Genomic DNA, 17,383 nt, shown 5'->3' with positions numbered 1-17,383 from the left:
CGGTGCATACATATTTCCACATTATTTAGATGTCACGTGCACTGAGATACAGTGAAAAGTATTGTCCTGCGTAGAGTCCAGACAGATGGCTCCATACATGAAAACATAGAACATACAATAAATACATGAGGATACATAATGAAAATGCATAAACATAGACAGTGGGTGAAGTAGACGATTCATAGTGCTGCAACTTTAGAGAAGATGTGTAGAAAGATCAGTTCAGTCTATAAGATCAGTTTAGACCCTAAAAGAATTATTCAGGAGTCTAGTAACAGCCCCCCTGTTTTTGAATCTATTGGTGCGTGTTCTCAAACCTTTGTATCTTCTGCCCAATGGAAGAGGTTGGAAGAGAGACTAGCCCGGGTGGGAGGGGTCTATGATTATGCTGCCCGCTTTCCCAAGGCAGCAGGAGTTGCTACAATATCAAAACGTTGAAGGAAATAGAACTTGAATAAGTTGAATTAAACTGAATGTGAAACTTAATAGTCATTTATTTTACAAAAATCTACACCAATGTATATAATTTGTGAAGCAAGAGAAAAATAGATATTTCATTCATAGTTTTGAGCGAGAGAGTTAACTATGAATTTCAAAAGCAAGGAAGGATTGAATCAACTGAAACAAAACTATTCCCGACAGTAATGTACATTGAATTTCTGAATAGGCTGGAGCAATCCATAATCCGTGCAATGTTGAATGTATTGATTCTTGAACAGTTTATGTCGAAAACATCGATTTCAAATTCATTCTCTTCAGTCAATGTTAACACCAATCTGTTTGTTTCACAGGATATGGGAAACCATATGGCTATGGAGGTATTATGTTCAACTTTACAGATCTGGATCTCCACAAGGAATAAGGACAGAGAGATTGAGCAATGAAATATTTGGCGATAGCCAAACACCAATCGTTTCACTGCCCAATCACCCTGCACATTGATATCTTCTCCCTTATTACAAAGTGTTAATGGGGTCAATTTCCTGTTCTTGACATGAGTGGCCTGGAACTGACTATAATTTTGGTACAGTCCCTGACAATCTCTTCAGGCAAAGTAAGAACAGAATAAGCTTTGTTCTGTCTCCTCAGATGTTGTCAGACCTGCTGAGATTTAACAGCATCTTTTGTTCCTGCTGCAGCAGATCAATAGCTGTGCGTGTTGGTACCTCTGTCGCTGTGGGATAAAGTTCTGCCGTCTGCTCGGAGCTGTTGGCTGTTTCCTTAACAGGGAGCAAAGGTGGCCACTGTGTCATGTGACCCTGGAACAAATGTCAAGACATCTTCCAAGGAAGCCATTATGACCAGTTTGATTACAGCCTGAATCCTCCTCCCACCTCACGGGCCTCACGGTAGCATGGTGGTTAGCATCAATGCTTCACAGCTCCAGGGTCCCAGGTTCGGTTCCCGGCTGGGTCACTGTCTGTGTGGAGTCTGCACGTCCTCCCCGTGTCTGCGTGGGTTTCCTCCGGGTGCTCCGGTTTCCTCCCACAGTCCAAAGATGTGCGGGTTAGGTGGATTGGCCATTCTAAATTGCCCGTAGTGTAAGGTTAATGGGGGGATTGTTGGGTTACGGGTATACGGATTACGTGGGTTTAAGTAGGGTGATCATTGCTCGGCACAACATTGAGGGCCGAAGGGCCTGTTCTGTGCTGTACTGTTCTATGTTCTACCTGCTGTGGGGGCTATTGACACCTTAACCTGTCCCATCAGACAATGTATTTGTGTGTGAAGGGAAAACAGCAAAGTCAATGGTGTCTATTTACATTTGTTGAACACTCATTGTATAACTTTCATGTCTGAGAATGCATCCTCTTGTCTCGTTGCAAGATAACAGAAAAATTAGTGAAATCCACCTGAGAAGTCACGTGACGTGCTCTGTCCATTTTGACTTACAATTCCTTTTTTACAAAAACGAACATTTAAATGATAATTTTTCACAATTAATAATGTTGTTATGATGAACCATCATGCTAACGGGTACAATGTGAACATGTAATTCTCTGCAGTCATGGCCTGTCTGAGCTCCTCGAGCCCTGAGGTGTGATCATTAACCAGACCACAATGAAAATTGGATGAGTCTCAATAAATAGATTATTAACAAATAGATTATTAAATTTATCCAACCTTAGAGTTTGACAAGTGTATCAAACACTGCCCTCTTGTCATACAGTATATTTTTAGCAATGAAGGATTCAACAGCTGCAGGTAATAATAGAGGAATGACGGACAACTCTGATGTGACATGTTCACAAACATTCGAACCACAAAGTAGGGACAAAAATAGCTTAAATAATTTGAAAGGAAATGGGTGCGAAGTCTAACGTTCTTTTAATTTATAAAATATCAGTTCTGGAGAATGAGAACAAACTAATTTTACTCTCTGCTTTGGTGCCTGAGAGTTTGATATCTAACTGTAATGGGAGCGGAGTTCAATAAACTGGAGGAGTAATAGGTTGATTTAACACAATCAACCCATGATCCATGCGCTGATGAATGGACTGATTGTAGAACTGACTGTACTGAAAATGTAGATTCCCAATTCATTCTGTGAAGATAAGAGTCATAGATTTACATAGAACATACAGTGCAGGAGGAGGCCATTCAGCCCATCGAGTCTGCACCGATCCACTTAAGCCCTCACTTCCCCCCTATCCCCATAACCCAGTAATCCCTCCTAACCTTTTTACGTCACTAAGGACAATTTATCATGGCCAATCCATCCTAGCCTGCACGTCTTTGGACTGTGGGAGGAAACCAGAGCACCCGGAGGAAACCCACGCAGACACGGGGAGAACGTGCAGACTCCGCACAGACAGTGACCCAGCAGGGAAACGAACCTGGGACCCTGGCGCTGTGAAGCCACAGTGGTATCCACTTGTGCTACCGTGCTGCCCCATTAACGCAAATCCATCAACACACAGCTGGAAAAGGAGAACTGAATGAACTGATATACAACCATTCGGAACAGTATTGTTCTTCGATTCCTGAAAGACTCACACCAACCCATAATCCGTGCAATGCAGAATGTACTGATTGCTAAATTGATCATATCGAAAGTGCGGGTTTCCAATTTACTCTCTGCAGGCAATACTAACACCAATCTATTCTATCCGCAGGTTATGGTGACTATGGTAAATATTGTCATTGTTTTTTTTCATATTTAACAGCTGTAAAAGAATAATGGGATCTGAGCAGGAAAGGATTTCATGGTTCCGAAGTTCTCATGTTAAGCAAAGTAAATATTCTTCCCTGGGGAGCTATTGGAGAATGAGTGGTTATTAGCACAGGCCTATAGTTATATATTCGCCTTTACTGCGATGAGCTTTTTATTCCAGATTGATTTAATCAACTGAATTAACAACTTTGGACTTTTGAGAAAACTGTTACTCACCCAGTAAAAATTTGTGAGTTCAGTCAACAGGGGGCAGAATGTTCACGACAAATGGGTCAGGGTGAGGGAGGTGCAAAGAGAGACCCTTGGGAGACGTCAGTTTTAAGTTGGAACAATAGCGCCCCGAATGTTACAATGGTTTCTCCCATTGTCTCCACAGGATGTTACTGCACCTGTGACAGTGATTGTTTGCCCTATCTGACGTGCTGCAAAGGAGTGTGCCTTTAGAATCAATGTCTTTCCTTCCGGTAAGTTCTTTAGCAGTTTGTGTTACAAGGTAAATGACTTGTTTAGTTACAGAAAAAAAGATTGTCATTCCTGACATGGCCACTGGGTGTCTCAAAGCAGTTACAGCCAATGACCTTCTTTGCAAATCGAAGCCCCTATTGTGATGTCAGAAACATGGCAGCCAATCGGGGAGGGCGTGTTTCCCGACGCCGGCCTTGAATGAGCTGGTTTGAATTTTCAATGATTCCCTCTTGTTCCCGACACCCTCTGCCTCACCATCAGAGGAGATAGATTCTCTCCCCTGACCCTGTCAAACGCTTTGATCATCACTCAGAGCTGAAGCATTAATGGCTGATCTGGGCGGTTGAATAAATCCAGTGAAGAATGAGGGCTGAATTTCTGACACAGAAAACTACAGGACTTGGAATATCTCAACCCAGTGATCTCCAGATCCCTCCTTCAATCCCTACCCAATCCTTTGGCCAATGTATCTCCAGCCCCACCGGATCTCTGAGTCCCTCCACTCCGTCCCAAACTGATTCGCTTCGATCACAATTCTATTTTGTTAATATTCTGCTTCACACTGTATCCACAACAAACTCCATTTGCCCCATATCCCCCCCGGGTTCTGTTTCTCCGCCGGGTCAGTTGATGTTGAACAATGAAGTACGTTAACATTCCTGTCCTGAATTTCAGGAACCACTTTCTGGATTGGATCCCTAATGGACGCAATTGTGGCTTCTGCTCTTAACCTGCTTTGTGCGAAATCAGTAGCTGTTTAAAAAGGGACATCTCTTCATCGTCGGATCGGCGGCACCGGGGGGGCTAACAGATACTCCGGGAACACCACAACCCATCACTGTGGACCACCCTGCTTGGTGGTGAGCATCACAAACAATGCCACCCCTTGGCAGAAAGGCCTTCCTGCTTCTGGCTGGAGAATGATTGTTATCCAGCGAATAACATCCATATCTGGAGATTGTCCCCCATGATTCCTGCATTAGTTAAAATATATTTAGATAGAAATTGAGTTGATCCCTTCCAACCATAATTAGCTGAGACCCAATTCGATTAAAGTTCCTCTCACACCTCATGGAGTTTGGAGTTATCATGGAGGGACCTGGTCTGACTCTTCAAATGAAACATCTCATTTCCGAATGAAGGATGGGATTAGTCACCATTGAAAGTCTTTATTATCTTTGATTGAAAGTATGTTGGCTTCTTCCTGTGATACAAACTCTGACAGTGTGAGGAAAGTTCCTGGTGAAGGTCATCGCGAAGAATTGAGGAAGCTCTTGGAATGGGAGTTGAATCCTAGAATTGGGATAAGATCACTTGCGTTTCCCTGCGGATGTGCGGAGTTGAATTCCAAGGGTGTCAGTTGGGTTTGGGAGGGTGATATTGGACTCCAGTTGGTTGCTGCATCAATGTAGTTGCACCTTGCTAGCTTAATAAATGATTAATGCATCACAAGTGAAGTGTGGGTGATTTTTCGAATGTCTTTGGTGTGTACCACATACATATTCCTGTTTGACAGTCTTCATTCCCAATCGCTGACGGAAGCCAAGCAGGAATATTAATTGGGATCAGTCAACAAGGTGATGTTCATCGAAGAAAACCCATTGGGATGTTTTGTGATACCGAGCCCCGTTTTATATCATCAATGTGAAATCTGATGATTTAACTTCGCACTGCACCCTTTGAAAAAAATCAAGAGTTTCGTCCTTGAATTCGCCGTCTTCAAATGCCTTTGAGGTTTTGATGGTTTTAAACTTTAATTTGCCAGTACTTCCCTGCATGTAATACACATGGGCTTTGCATTTTGATTTGCATCGGCGCAATTAATAAAGCCATACCTCAAGAAATCATCTTTCTCCTGCTTTGCTCTGATTTCGGGATCTTTTGAAGTGTTGCCCCCCTCCCCGAAAGTCCAGAAGCTCACACCAGCACAGCTTTGACCCGCCATGGACTCTCCCGAGAAGCTCTCTCTCCAGCAGATTCAATTGTGAGATCTCTGGCCCTCTCTTCCTTTATTAGAAAATGACCTATTTTCCGTTCTTCACACAGTCCTGTTGTTGGCACCTACAAAATGGAGGAATATCTCCTCCGTGATTTCACGGCCAAAGCACGGACCGCGTGACGTCTGTGTACACGCCGGGCACGTGACCTGCTCTCTGCGGCCCCTTCTTGCGGGAAGCCATTTTTCAAAGACAAATTTGACCTGGGGACCACACATCAGGAGGAGGCAGTCTGCTCCGCTCGGCTCCAGTTCTGCGCACTGCCAGATCCACCTTAGGGGGTAACAATGGTCGGGGCAGCCAATATTCTCAACCGAAACACCGGTCACGGCCATTGGGGTGCTTCTTCCGCGATGGGGAACGCCGCAACCAATCGCTCTGCGACCCCCCCAACCCCCGCCTGCAACCCACCCACAGAGTCGCCACCCTGAGTTAGGAAACGTAGAACACATATGCAGAAGGAGGCCACTCAGCCCATCGAGTCTGCACCGACCCACTTAAGCCCTCACTTCTATCCTATCCCCGTAACCCAATAACCCCTCCTAACCTTTTTGGTCACTAAGGGCAATTTATCGCAGCCAATCCACCTAAACCCGGTCAAAGTGTGTGATCTTCGGTTCAGCGAAGAAGCCAATCTCTTGCACCAACTCGTCTTCAGCACTTCATCTCGAGCTGAGCTGTTTCCTCAGGTCGGCTGCTCCACTCTCTCCTTTCCTGTTGCTTCCTTTACCCCTCATCTGTGACTCGACTGCTTCCTGACTCACAACACTCGGACTACTAAATACATCAATTGCAAAGAGCACCCTGCTCCCTATTCTTCCCTTTCCTTCCTCTTGTTCCGATCAATCCAGGGATGTCAAGGTATATACAGGATTGGACAAGGACAAAAGGGAAGGTTTGTGGTAGTTACACAGGGCTCAAAATTGTGGACTCCCTGGAGGAGTATAGAAAGTACAGGGGATGGGGTACTACAAAAATAAATTAGGACAGCAAATCTGGTGCACGCAAAAATAAGGTATATTAAGGGTAAGAGGATAACCAGGGAAAAAGTATGAGTAAATTAAAGTGGCAATCTATGTGTGGAGCCCAGAGATGTAGGTAAGGTTTTGAATGGTTATTTTTTTGCACTTGCGTAGACTCTGGAGAAAGGTTATGTCGGTGTAGAAATCAGACAGGGGGACTGTGAAATAACAAAACACATCAGCTTTGGGAGGAAGGAGGTTTGAGCGGACTTAAAAGTGGATCCTCTCCAAGCACAGACGAGATGTATCGTAGGCTATTGTGGGAGGCAAGGGAGAAGATTCAGGGGCTCTGCCGTTGGTTTACAAACCCTCTCTGGCCACAGGAGAGGCGCCAGAGGGCTGGAGGAGAGTTAATGTGATGCCATTGTTCAAGAAGGCAAGTCGGGATAAATCAGGAAATTATAGAACATAGAACTGTACAGCACAGTACAGGCCCTTCGGCCCACAATGTTGTGCCGAACTAGTCTGAAACTAAGATCAAATCAACCTACTCCCAATCATTTTAGCTCACTGGGCTAAATCACTGGCTTTGAAAGCAGACCAAGGGAGGCCAGCAGCACGGTTCGATTCCCGTACCAGCCTCCCCGGACAGGCGCCGGAATGTGGCGACTAGGGGCTTTTCACAGTAACTTCATTGAAGCCTACTCGTGACAATAAGCCATTTTCATTTCATTTCATATGCCTATCCAATAACCGCTTGAAAGTTCCTAAAGTGTCCGACTCCACTACCGGAGCTGGGAGTGCGTTCCACGCCCCCAACTATTCTCTGAGTAAAGAACCTACCTCTGACAAACCTCCTATATCTTCCAACGTGAACCTTATAGCCCCCTTGTAACAGCTACGTCTACCCGAGGAAAAAGTCGCTGAACGTCCACCCTATTTACCCCCCTCATCATCTCATACACCTCAATCAAGTCACCTCTCATCCCCCTTCGCTCCAATGAGAAAAGCCTTAGCTCCCTCAACCTTTCCTCATAAGACCTACCCTCCAATCCAGGCAGCATCCTGGTAAATCTCCTCTGCACCCTTTCCAATGCTTCCACATCCTTCCTATAATGAGGTGACCAGAACTGCACACAATACTCCAAATGTGGTCTCACCAAGGTCTGGTAGAGTTGCAGCATAACCTCAAGGCTCTTAAACTCAATCCCCCACTTGTGGGCCAATGAGCTGGATATCGGTTACGGGGAAATTATTGGAAGAAATTGTGAGGGACATAATTAATCTCCACTGGGAGAGGCAAAGTTGTCTCACAATATTACTGAATTCTGGGTGGGCAGTTCAGAAATCCATGGAATCTGTCTTGGTTGTATTTGGCACCCTCCGATTATCATAATAATGAAGGAAAATCACAGAATTACACCCGGAAATATTGAACTTTAAGTAACAACTGCGGATTTTTCAGAATGGACATCCAGGCCAAAGATGGCTGGAATGCTGGTGGGTAATACTCTGAGAGGCAATAATGGAACCCCACCCAGTTTCCAGACAAAGGTGCTTCGGGAACCATTCAGAGATGAATTGCTATCTCTGTTGGAGACAATGGACCGTCCAAGATAGGCCGGAAGCATGGGCCAACATTTGGCAGATGGAGTTTAATGTGGGTAACTGTGAGGACATCCATTAAAAAAAAATAGAAAGGCTAATTATTATCTAATGGACAGGATTTGGGAAGAGGATCTGGGTGTCTTTGTTCATGAATCGCAGAAAGTCGGTATTAACTCTACTTTTCTAACTTTGCCATTGAGGTCAGCTACCCTGAGAAACAGTTCAGATTTTTAAATAATTCACTGCGTACCTCTCTGTGCAAACAATGTCTACTTGGCTGTGATAGTGTGCCACACTCCCTCCTGGGGCTGGTTTAGCACAGGGCTAAATCGCTGGCTTTGAAAGCAGACCAAGGCAGGCCAGCAGCACGGTTCGATTCCCGTACCAGCCTCCCAGAACAGGCGCCGGAATGTGGCGACTAGGGGCTTTTCACAGTAACTTCATTTGAAGCCTACTCGTGACAATAAGCGATTTTCATTTTGTTTCATTTTTCATTTCATTTCCCTACTTCATAAATGCAACTTATACATTAAAGTATAAAGTGGTGCATGTACATTGTTTCGCAGACGACAATGTGATTCAACCAAGATTCACGTTTCTGAAATGTAATAGATTGTGCTGAAGAAAAATTATCATTTGCCAAAAAGTGATGAAGCGTACAGCTTATTCATTCTTCATTCCTACAATCTTTGAAGTCACCTATCTGGCTTGTTTCTCTTTCATCCGGGGATGGCCTTCCATTTCTATTATCTTGACTCTGATCCCTCAGCATATCTGCCGCGTTGGCTTGGAAAGTGTCCAGTGCCGCCATTCTCGGCCAGCAGCCGTGCCGCTGGTCAGCAGGCTTCTGTAGGGCCGGGGGTGGGGGGAGGGGAGTGGTGGAGGGTGGCCAGGAGGTGGGCTGTGAGGGTCGGGGTGGGCAGGTACCCAGTCCAGCGTGATCAGCCCCATGTTTCCCGGCGCGACCCGGTGAGGGTGTAGGCGTGCGCGGCTGCAGCTTGTCAGCCCTGCGCATGCGCAGCCCGGGACCCGCGCGATTCTCCGTCCGTTCTCCGCGCGATTTGGTGAGGGATTCGTGCCGCTTTTCCTGTCCACGGATTCTCCGTTGGCGTCGGCACTCAGCTTCAGAATCCAGCCCCAGGTTCTTTGCGACACTGGTTTTCTTTCTGACTTTCATTTTGGACTCTCGGAGGAATTTGGACTATAGTGGGGTAATCATGCTCTCCTTTTATGGTGTTTCCTCTTTCAAGCAAATGATCTGCATGACCAACGAAGGCGACGCTCTCCCACCTTCATCAGACATGGGAATGCACCTAATTTCTCTGCCACAGCGCCAATCACATACTCCTCCTCACCAGCTCAGTGATTTGTAACCATGACCTTTTTTGACGGGCACAAAACTGTCAAAGTTTCACGCCTCGTGTAATATGACTCAGCATCACTTTACCTTGCTTATCTCTGCCTTCGCTATTGACGTGAGGTCTGAGCAGAGAAGCCTGCTTCGAAGAGGAACATGGAAATTTACCAGGGTAGTCCCCCCCCCCCCCCCCCCCCCCCCCCCGGCAAATGCTTCTACAAAGCTCTCCTTGCGACACGTTCATCACCCCTTTCTCCGGCACCATTTGATGCTGTGTGTGGCATGGTGCTCGGGGATAGTTCAAACACCTCTGACCTAATCTGTGGACCGTTACCTCACACCACAGCTCTAGTTACCCAAATATTTGCAAAAACCTGAACCGTTCTCGGCATTTGTGGTGTTCGGCCGTTGATTCGATATTTAGCGACCAAAACAAAGTTCTACTTCCATTTGGCTTCAAACAGAAATACATGCACTCACGTTTTTTTTTTATATGTTTGAACGTAGAATTCCTACAGTGCAGAAGGAGGCCATTCGGCCCATTGAGTCTGCACCGGCCCTCCGAAATAGCCCTCGACGTAGGCCCAATCCCCCAGTATAAGCCCAAAAGAGCCCTCGACGGAGGCCCAATCCCCCCAGTATAACAATGGAGAACGAGCCTGCGTTAGTGCTGCCCTCTCCTGGAATATGTGCCCTGCTGGCTGGGCCGGCATTTGCTGCCCATCCCTTATTGCCCTTGAACTGAGTGACTTGCTGGACCGTTTCGGAGAGGGCAGCTAAGCGTAAACCCCATTGAATGTGGGTCTGGAGTCACGAGTGGGCCAGACCGGGGTAAGGACGGCCGATTTCCCTCCCTAAAATTAATCATCACCCCCCCCCCCCCCCCTCCCACTAACCCTAATTCATCACATTCTGACTCAAAGACAAGGGGCGCGATTCTCCGACCCCCACGCCGGGTGGGAGAATCGCAGGGAGGGCCGGGCAATTCCCCCCACGCCGCCCTGGCACCCGCACGCGATCCTCCCACCACCCCCCCCCCCCCCCCCCCCACAAAACAGCGTGCCGCGTGTCACGACAGGCCGCTCGGATAATCGGCGCCCGCCGTTTCTAACGGGCCTGGATGGGCCGAGCGGCCTGCCCAATCCGACGGGTTCACGCCGGCGCCAACCACGCCTGCTCGCTGCCGGCGTGAACAGCGCGTGAACGCTGCGTGTGCGGCCTGGGGGGGGGGGGGCGTGGAAGGGAGGATTGAGCACCGGGGGGGCCGCTCAGTAGGGGTCTGGCCCGCGATCGATGCCCCCCGATCGGCTGGCCGGCGTCTCTAAAGGACGGCACTTAGTCTCCCGTTGGGAGAATTTCGCCCAAGAGTTCTGCCCCCAGGGTCAGTCCTGACTTCGGGGTTTTCCACCAATGGGCAGGAGTTAATGATCGTCAATATTGTTGTCTGGTTGTAAAGAGAACTGGTGGTGGCTGTGTTTGGGGAGGGAGAGGGGGGAGTTGGGGAGGGGCTGGGAGGGGGGTTTAGAAATCGGGATTGAGCCATCCAGATGCTTCTTCGATTCAAACCCACATCACTCCTGGAGAGTAGCTAAAAATAAACCTCGCGTTGAAAGATCGACAGAAGCGTCGAACTGACGTTTGATGATAAACCATCTGAAAAATGCAGATACTTCCTGTGCTCAAACGTTCTGCTTATTTTGAGACCAACCTGTGGTTTGCCTCAATGTAACTCTCACATAGTGCCCGACACAACTGGGTTAAGACTGTCAGAAGCTCACATAATAGGGCTTGCATTTCTATAGCACCTGTCACAACCGCAGGACGTTCCGAATTCGCTTCGCGGCCAATCAAATACTTTGTAATGGTCGTCGCCTTTTTTTAAAAATTGAAAGCGCCCGATTCATTTTATTCCAATTAAGGGGCGATTTAGCACGGCCAATCCACTTACCCCGCGCATCTTTTGGGTTGTGGGGGTGAGACCCACGCAGACAGGGGGAGAATGTGCAAACTCCACATGACCCGGGATCGAACCTGGGACCTCGGCGCCGTGAGGCAGCTTGGGGTTATGAAAGTCAGACAAGTAATGATTTTGATTCATGCATTCTCCAATCCCGCGGCCAAGTTCTGACCCCAGCGTGAAAAGCAGAGCCAACCACTCCGCCGTCAACGGTCCCCGATATTGAGGACTGCTCCCCCCTTCCGAGGGGGCGAGGTCGGCGCCGGAGTGCTCCCCCCGCAGCTCTAGCCGGCGCCGAACGGCCGGCGACAGTTCGCGCATGCACGTGGGCTCCCGTCTCCGCGCCGGCCCCCGGGCAAAATTCCAGAGCCCGACAGGGGCCCGGCGCGGAGGAACAAAGGCCCCGCCCCACGGATCCAGCCCGCCCGCCGATCGGTAGGCCCCGATCGCGGGCCAGGCCACCGTGCCCCCCCCCCCCGCCCCGGGAGTCGGATCCCCCCCCCCCCCCCCGCCCCTCAGCGCTGGAGAACAGGTAAGCCGGCGTCGAGGTGGCGTGGAGCGGTTCGCGCGTCCCCCTGGGGGATTCTCCGGCCCGGCGCGGGATCGGAGAATCCCGGCCACGACCTGTCAGTGGGGAAAATGACTTCACTTCCCAGGAGATGTTGCATTTGGATAGCAGTTCGTCAAGTTACCTCACAAAAGATTAAGTCCAGCGCCGGCCCTAGGGTTGCTGGCGCCCCGGGCAAGCTGAACTTCGGCGCCCTTGGGGGGGGGGGGGGTGGGGGCGAGAGGGGGGGCGGGGCCGAGGGAGGGGGGCAGGGGCGAGGGAGGGGGGGCGGGGCCGAGGCCGAGGGGGGGCGAGGCCGAGGGGGGGTTGCCGAGAGGGGGGGGGGGGTGCCGAGAGGGGGGTGGACCTGGGGGGGGGACCCGAGGGGAGGCGGGGCAAGGGGGGGGCGGACCCGAGGGGGGGCGGGGCGGGCGGACCCGAGGCGGGGGGGGGCGGACCCGAGGCGGGGGGGGGGGAGCGGACCGAGCGAGGGGGGCGGACCAAGGGGACGGACCGGGGGGAGTGCGGCCACCGCGCATGCGCTGGTTGGCGCCGGCCCAACTGCGCATGCGCGGGACCCGAGTCTGGCGCCCCCTAGCACATGGCGCCCCAGGCGACTGCCCGAGTTGCCGGTGCCTTGAGCCGGCCCTGGTTAAGTCATAAGGTAAGAGGCCCAGGGTGGTACATTGGCATAGATAGAGAAGTGGCGAGTGGACAGGAGACAGCGAGTGTGGGTAAGAGGTTCTCTTCACATTGGCGACCCAGTGGGGTTCCACAGGGATCAGTGCTGGGACCCCAACTCTTTACAATAAATATCAACGACTTGGAGGAAGGAAGCAAATATGCCCCAGCCAAATTTGAGGCGACACAAGAATAGGTGGAAAGGCAGATTGGGAGGTGGGTACAAAGAGTTTGCAAAGGGGTATCGATAGGTTTAATAAGTGGGCAAAATGTTGAGCGTCACAGCTCCAGGGTCCCGGGTTCGATTCCCCGCTGGGTCACTGTCTGTGCGGAGTCTGCACGTTCTCCCCCCCCCCCCCCCGTGCCTGCGTGGGTTTCCTCCGGGCGCCACATCATAAACCGTCCCCGGGTGCCAGCACATAGGGTGGGGTGCTCTTTCCGAGGGTCGGCGCATACTCGAAGGGCTGAATGGCCTCCTTCTGCACTGTGAGGAGTCCGTGAAATGGAGTAGAATCAGGAATGTTTGGACCTTATTTCAAGGGGGTTGGAGTGTGAGAGTCGGGAAGGTTTGCTGTAACTGCACAAGGTTCTGTGCAGGAGAAGGGGGCTCGGAGAAGATTCGCCAGGATGATCCCGGGTATGGAGGGATTGTCCCAGGTATGGAGGGATTGTCCCAGGTATGGAGGGACCTACGAGCAAAGGTTAAACAGGTCGGGGCTCTGCAACTTGGAATGTAGCAGAATGAGAGGGCGTACAACTGAGGCGGTCTGATGGGCTGAACGGCTCACTTTTCTTGCTGCATCATTCACCGTAAATGATGGCTCTGTGGGAGCTGATTCAGATCGAGATAACGTTTGGTTTCAGTGGGTTTCAGATTGGCCTGTTTGACAGACGAGCAGAGGAAACTTAGCGAGCGGAAACCTCCTGAGTCGAGATTGTGTGGCACAATTACACAGCGACAGTCCAGTGGTGCTCGAGGAGTGCAGATTGTACGCACAGCGCAGAAGGGTGAGCGCGAAGTGGCTCCCCCTTCAGCAACTTTGGATCTGCCGGCAAGGAAATGGATGCCTCTCTCCCCGTCCGGGTCCTGCTGATCTGGATAAACCTTCTCTGGCTCCTCACCACAGGTAATCCGCTCTCTCCGACTGTTCCTCCCACTTCTCCCGCTTTCCCTGCCACCCGGCCACGGTTTACGATGTGGCTTCGAGCTGGGCAGCTCTGGGAGGGGCCGTTCAGCCCATCGAGCCTTTGCATGCACTTTGGGAGAGCTATCCTTCCGGACCTTCCGGGTCACAACAGCTCGCTGTGTGACTAAAGTCCAACCCCCCCCCCCCGCCCCCACTCTGGTTGTTCTGAGGATTCTCTTCAATCTGTTCCCCTCCGGGTGCCAAGCCACCAGTCACTGGAAACAGTTCCTCTTTTCTAACCTCACCAAAACCTCTCCCAGTCTCTCCAGGTTGACTGAACTCCCTCACCCCTGGTGTCCGCCGCGCCCTCTCGAAAGCCATTACATCCTTCCGAGCGTTTGGGGCCCAGAGTTGGAACACAAGGGGGTGATGCTTCTTGTCCCGCCTGCCACGGGAATCAGCGTTGCATGGTGTATGTGTGTGTGTGTGGTGCGTGCGTGTGTTTGTGTGCATGTTGTGTGTGCGTGGTTTGTGTGTGGTGCGTGCGTGTGTTTGTGTGCATGTTGTGTGCGCGTGGTTTGTGTGTGGTGCGTGTATTTGTGTGCATGTTGGGTGCGCGTGGTTTGTGTGTGGTGCGTGCGTGTGTTTGTGTGCATGTTGTGTGTGCGTGGTTTGTGTCTGGTGCGTGCGTGTGTTTGTGTGCATGTTGTGTGTGTCTGGTTTGTGTGTGGTGCGTGCGTGTATTTGTGTGCATGTTGTGTGTGCGTGGTGCGTGTGTGGTGCGTGCGTGTATTTGTGTGCATGTTGTGTGCGTGTGGTTTGTGTGTGGTGCGTGCGTGTGTTTGTGTGCATGTTGTGTGCGTGTGGTTTGTGTGTGGTGCGTGCGTGTGTTTGTGTGCATGTTGTGTGTGTGTGGTTTGTGTGTGGTGCGTGCGTGTATTTGTGTGCATGTTGGGTGTGCGTGGTTTGTGTGTGGTGCGTGCGTGTGTTTGTGTGCATGTTGGGTGTGCGTGGTTTGTGTGTGGTGCGTGCGTGTGTTTGTGTGCATGTTGTGTGTGCGTGGTTTGTGTGTGGTGCGTGCGTGTGTTTGTGTGCATGTTGTGTGTGCGTGGTTTGTGTGTGGTGCGTGCGTGTGTTTGTGTGCATGTTGTGTGTGCGTGGTTTGTGTGTGGTGCGTGCGTGTGTTTGTGTGCATGGTGTATGTGTGTGTGTGTGTGGTGCGTGTGTGTGTTTGTGTGCATGTTGTGTGTGTCTGGTTTGTGTGTGGTGCGTGCGTGTATTTGTGTGCATGTTGTGTGTGCGTGGTTTGTGTGTGGTGCGTGCGTGTGTTTGTGTGCATGTTGTGTGTGTGTACAGGTGACAGATTCTGGTGGAGTGCATCCCTTCCCTGATTATATTTCGCCTTTCGATCCACAATGAGTCGAGGTTTATGGGAGACAGGCTGGAGAATGGCGTTGAGGCTACAAGGCAGACCATTCACCACCTCAGTGAATGGCAGGGGAGACTCGAAGGGCTGAACGGCCTCCTGCTCTGGTTTCTTGGGCGCGGTTAACAGCAATGACTGTGAGGAACCCACTCGATCAGCAGCAACTTTCAGACATCCCTCACCTCCTCTGATCTGCCCCATTAACCCACACTTCTCTTGCCACACAGCTACAGCTGGGAAATACACCATTCGGCAGATCCCGGATTCGCTTACCGTGAGGGAAGGGGAACCGATCCGCATTGGCTGCGTCTTTAATTTAAGCAGCAGGGGGCAGCTGCGTATCGTCGTCTTCAAATGGACGTCAGGCAATTTCAGTATTTCAACAATTAAGGACATTTCAAACAAGACCCACGACCCAGAGTCCACGGAGCCAGGGGTCCGAATCGAGGCTGATGTGAGAACAAAACGATCGACGCTGATCGTGGACCAGGCAACGAGGGAGCACACTGGCGTCTACATGTGCGCCATCTCAGTAATCACACCCATGTCAATGCAAACCGACTTTCAAGGGAATGGGACTGTGGTCACGGTACGAGGTAAAATCTCCCGACCCTACAATAATGGGGCAGGGCGCGAGATACCAGATATCCTTCACAAATTTCTATTGCCCTCATGAGTGTCCAAGGGGGGGCGGCACGGTGGTGCAGTGGTTAGCACTGCTGCCTGACGGCGCCGAGGTCCCAGGTTCGATCCCGGCCCTGGGTCACTGTCCGTGTGGAGTTTGCACATTCTCCCGTGTCTGTGTGGGTTTCGCCCCCACAACCCAAAGATGTGCAGGCTAGGTGGATTGACCTCGCTAAATTGCCCCTTAATTGGAAAAATCCCACGCACACTAACTCCCACTGGGATCCCACACACACTGACTCTCACTGGGGTACGGGTCCCACACACGCTGACTCTCACTGGGGTCCCACACACACTGACTCTCACTGGGGTACGGGTCCCACACACACTGACTCTCACTGGGGTACGGGTCCCACACACACTGACTCTCACTGGGGTACGGGCCACACACACTGACCCTCACTGGGGTACGGGTCCCACACACACTGACTCTCACTGGGGTACGGGTCCCACACACACTGACTCTCACTGGGGTACGGGTCCCACACACACTGACTCTCACTGGGGTACGGGTCCCACACACACTGACTCTCACTGGGGTACGGGTCCCACACACACTGACTCTCACTGGGGTCCCACACACACTGACTCTCACTGGGGTAGGGGTCCCACACACACTGACTCTCACTGGGGTACGGGTCCCACACACACTGACTCTCACTGGGGTACGGGTCCCACACACACTGACTCTCACTGGGGTAGGGGTCCCACACACACTGACTCTCACTGGGGTACGGGTCCCACACACACTGACTCTCACTGGGGTACGGGTCCCACACACACTGACTCTCACTGGGGTCCCACACACACTGACTCTCACTGGGGTATGGGTCCCACACACACTGACTCTCACTGGGGTACGGGTCCCACACACACTGACTCTCACTGGGGTAGGGGTCCCACACACACTGACTCTCACTGGGGTACGGGTCCCACACACACTGACTCTCACTGGGGTACAGGTCCCACACACACTGACTCTCACTGGGGTACGGGTCCCACACACACTGACTCTCACTGGGGTACAGGTCCCACACACACTGACTCTCACTGGGGTCCCACACACACTGACTCTCACTGGGGTACGGGTCCCACACACACTGACTCTCACTGGGGTACGGGTCCCACACACACTGACTCTCACTGGGGTACGGGTTCCACACACACTGACTCTCACTGGGGTACGGGTCCCACACACACTGACTCTCACTGGGGTACGGGTCCCACACACACTGACTCTCACTGGGGTACGGGTCCCACACACACTGACTCTCACTGGGGTACGGGTCCCACACACACTGACTCTCACTGGGGTACGGGTCCCACACACACTGACTCTCACTGGGGTACGGGTCCCACACACTGACTCTCACTGGGGTACGGGTCCCACACACACT

General features: G+C 51.2%; 1 long non-coding RNA gene across 1 annotated transcript; it reads left to right on the top strand.

Annotated features, from left to right (window-relative positions):
- The first annotated feature begins 789 nt into the window (after positions 1-789).
- Positions 790-4,918, top strand: LOC119958492. The gene is made up of 4 exons (XR_005459037.1): positions 790-818; positions 3,117-3,131; positions 3,552-3,639; positions 4,316-4,918. It is a non-coding gene; the product is annotated as an uncharacterized LOC119958492 (long non-coding RNA).
- The last annotated feature ends 12,465 nt before the right edge of the window (positions 4,919-17,383 follow it).

This window comes from Scyliorhinus canicula, chromosome 29 (assembly GCF_902713615.1).
Source record: "Scyliorhinus canicula chromosome 29, sScyCan1.1, whole genome shotgun sequence".
Taxonomy (NCBI): Eukaryota; Metazoa; Chordata; class Chondrichthyes; order Carcharhiniformes; family Scyliorhinidae; genus Scyliorhinus; species Scyliorhinus canicula.
Note: the sequence above shows the minus strand (reverse complement) of the source record. Positions and strands in the feature narration are given on the sequence as shown.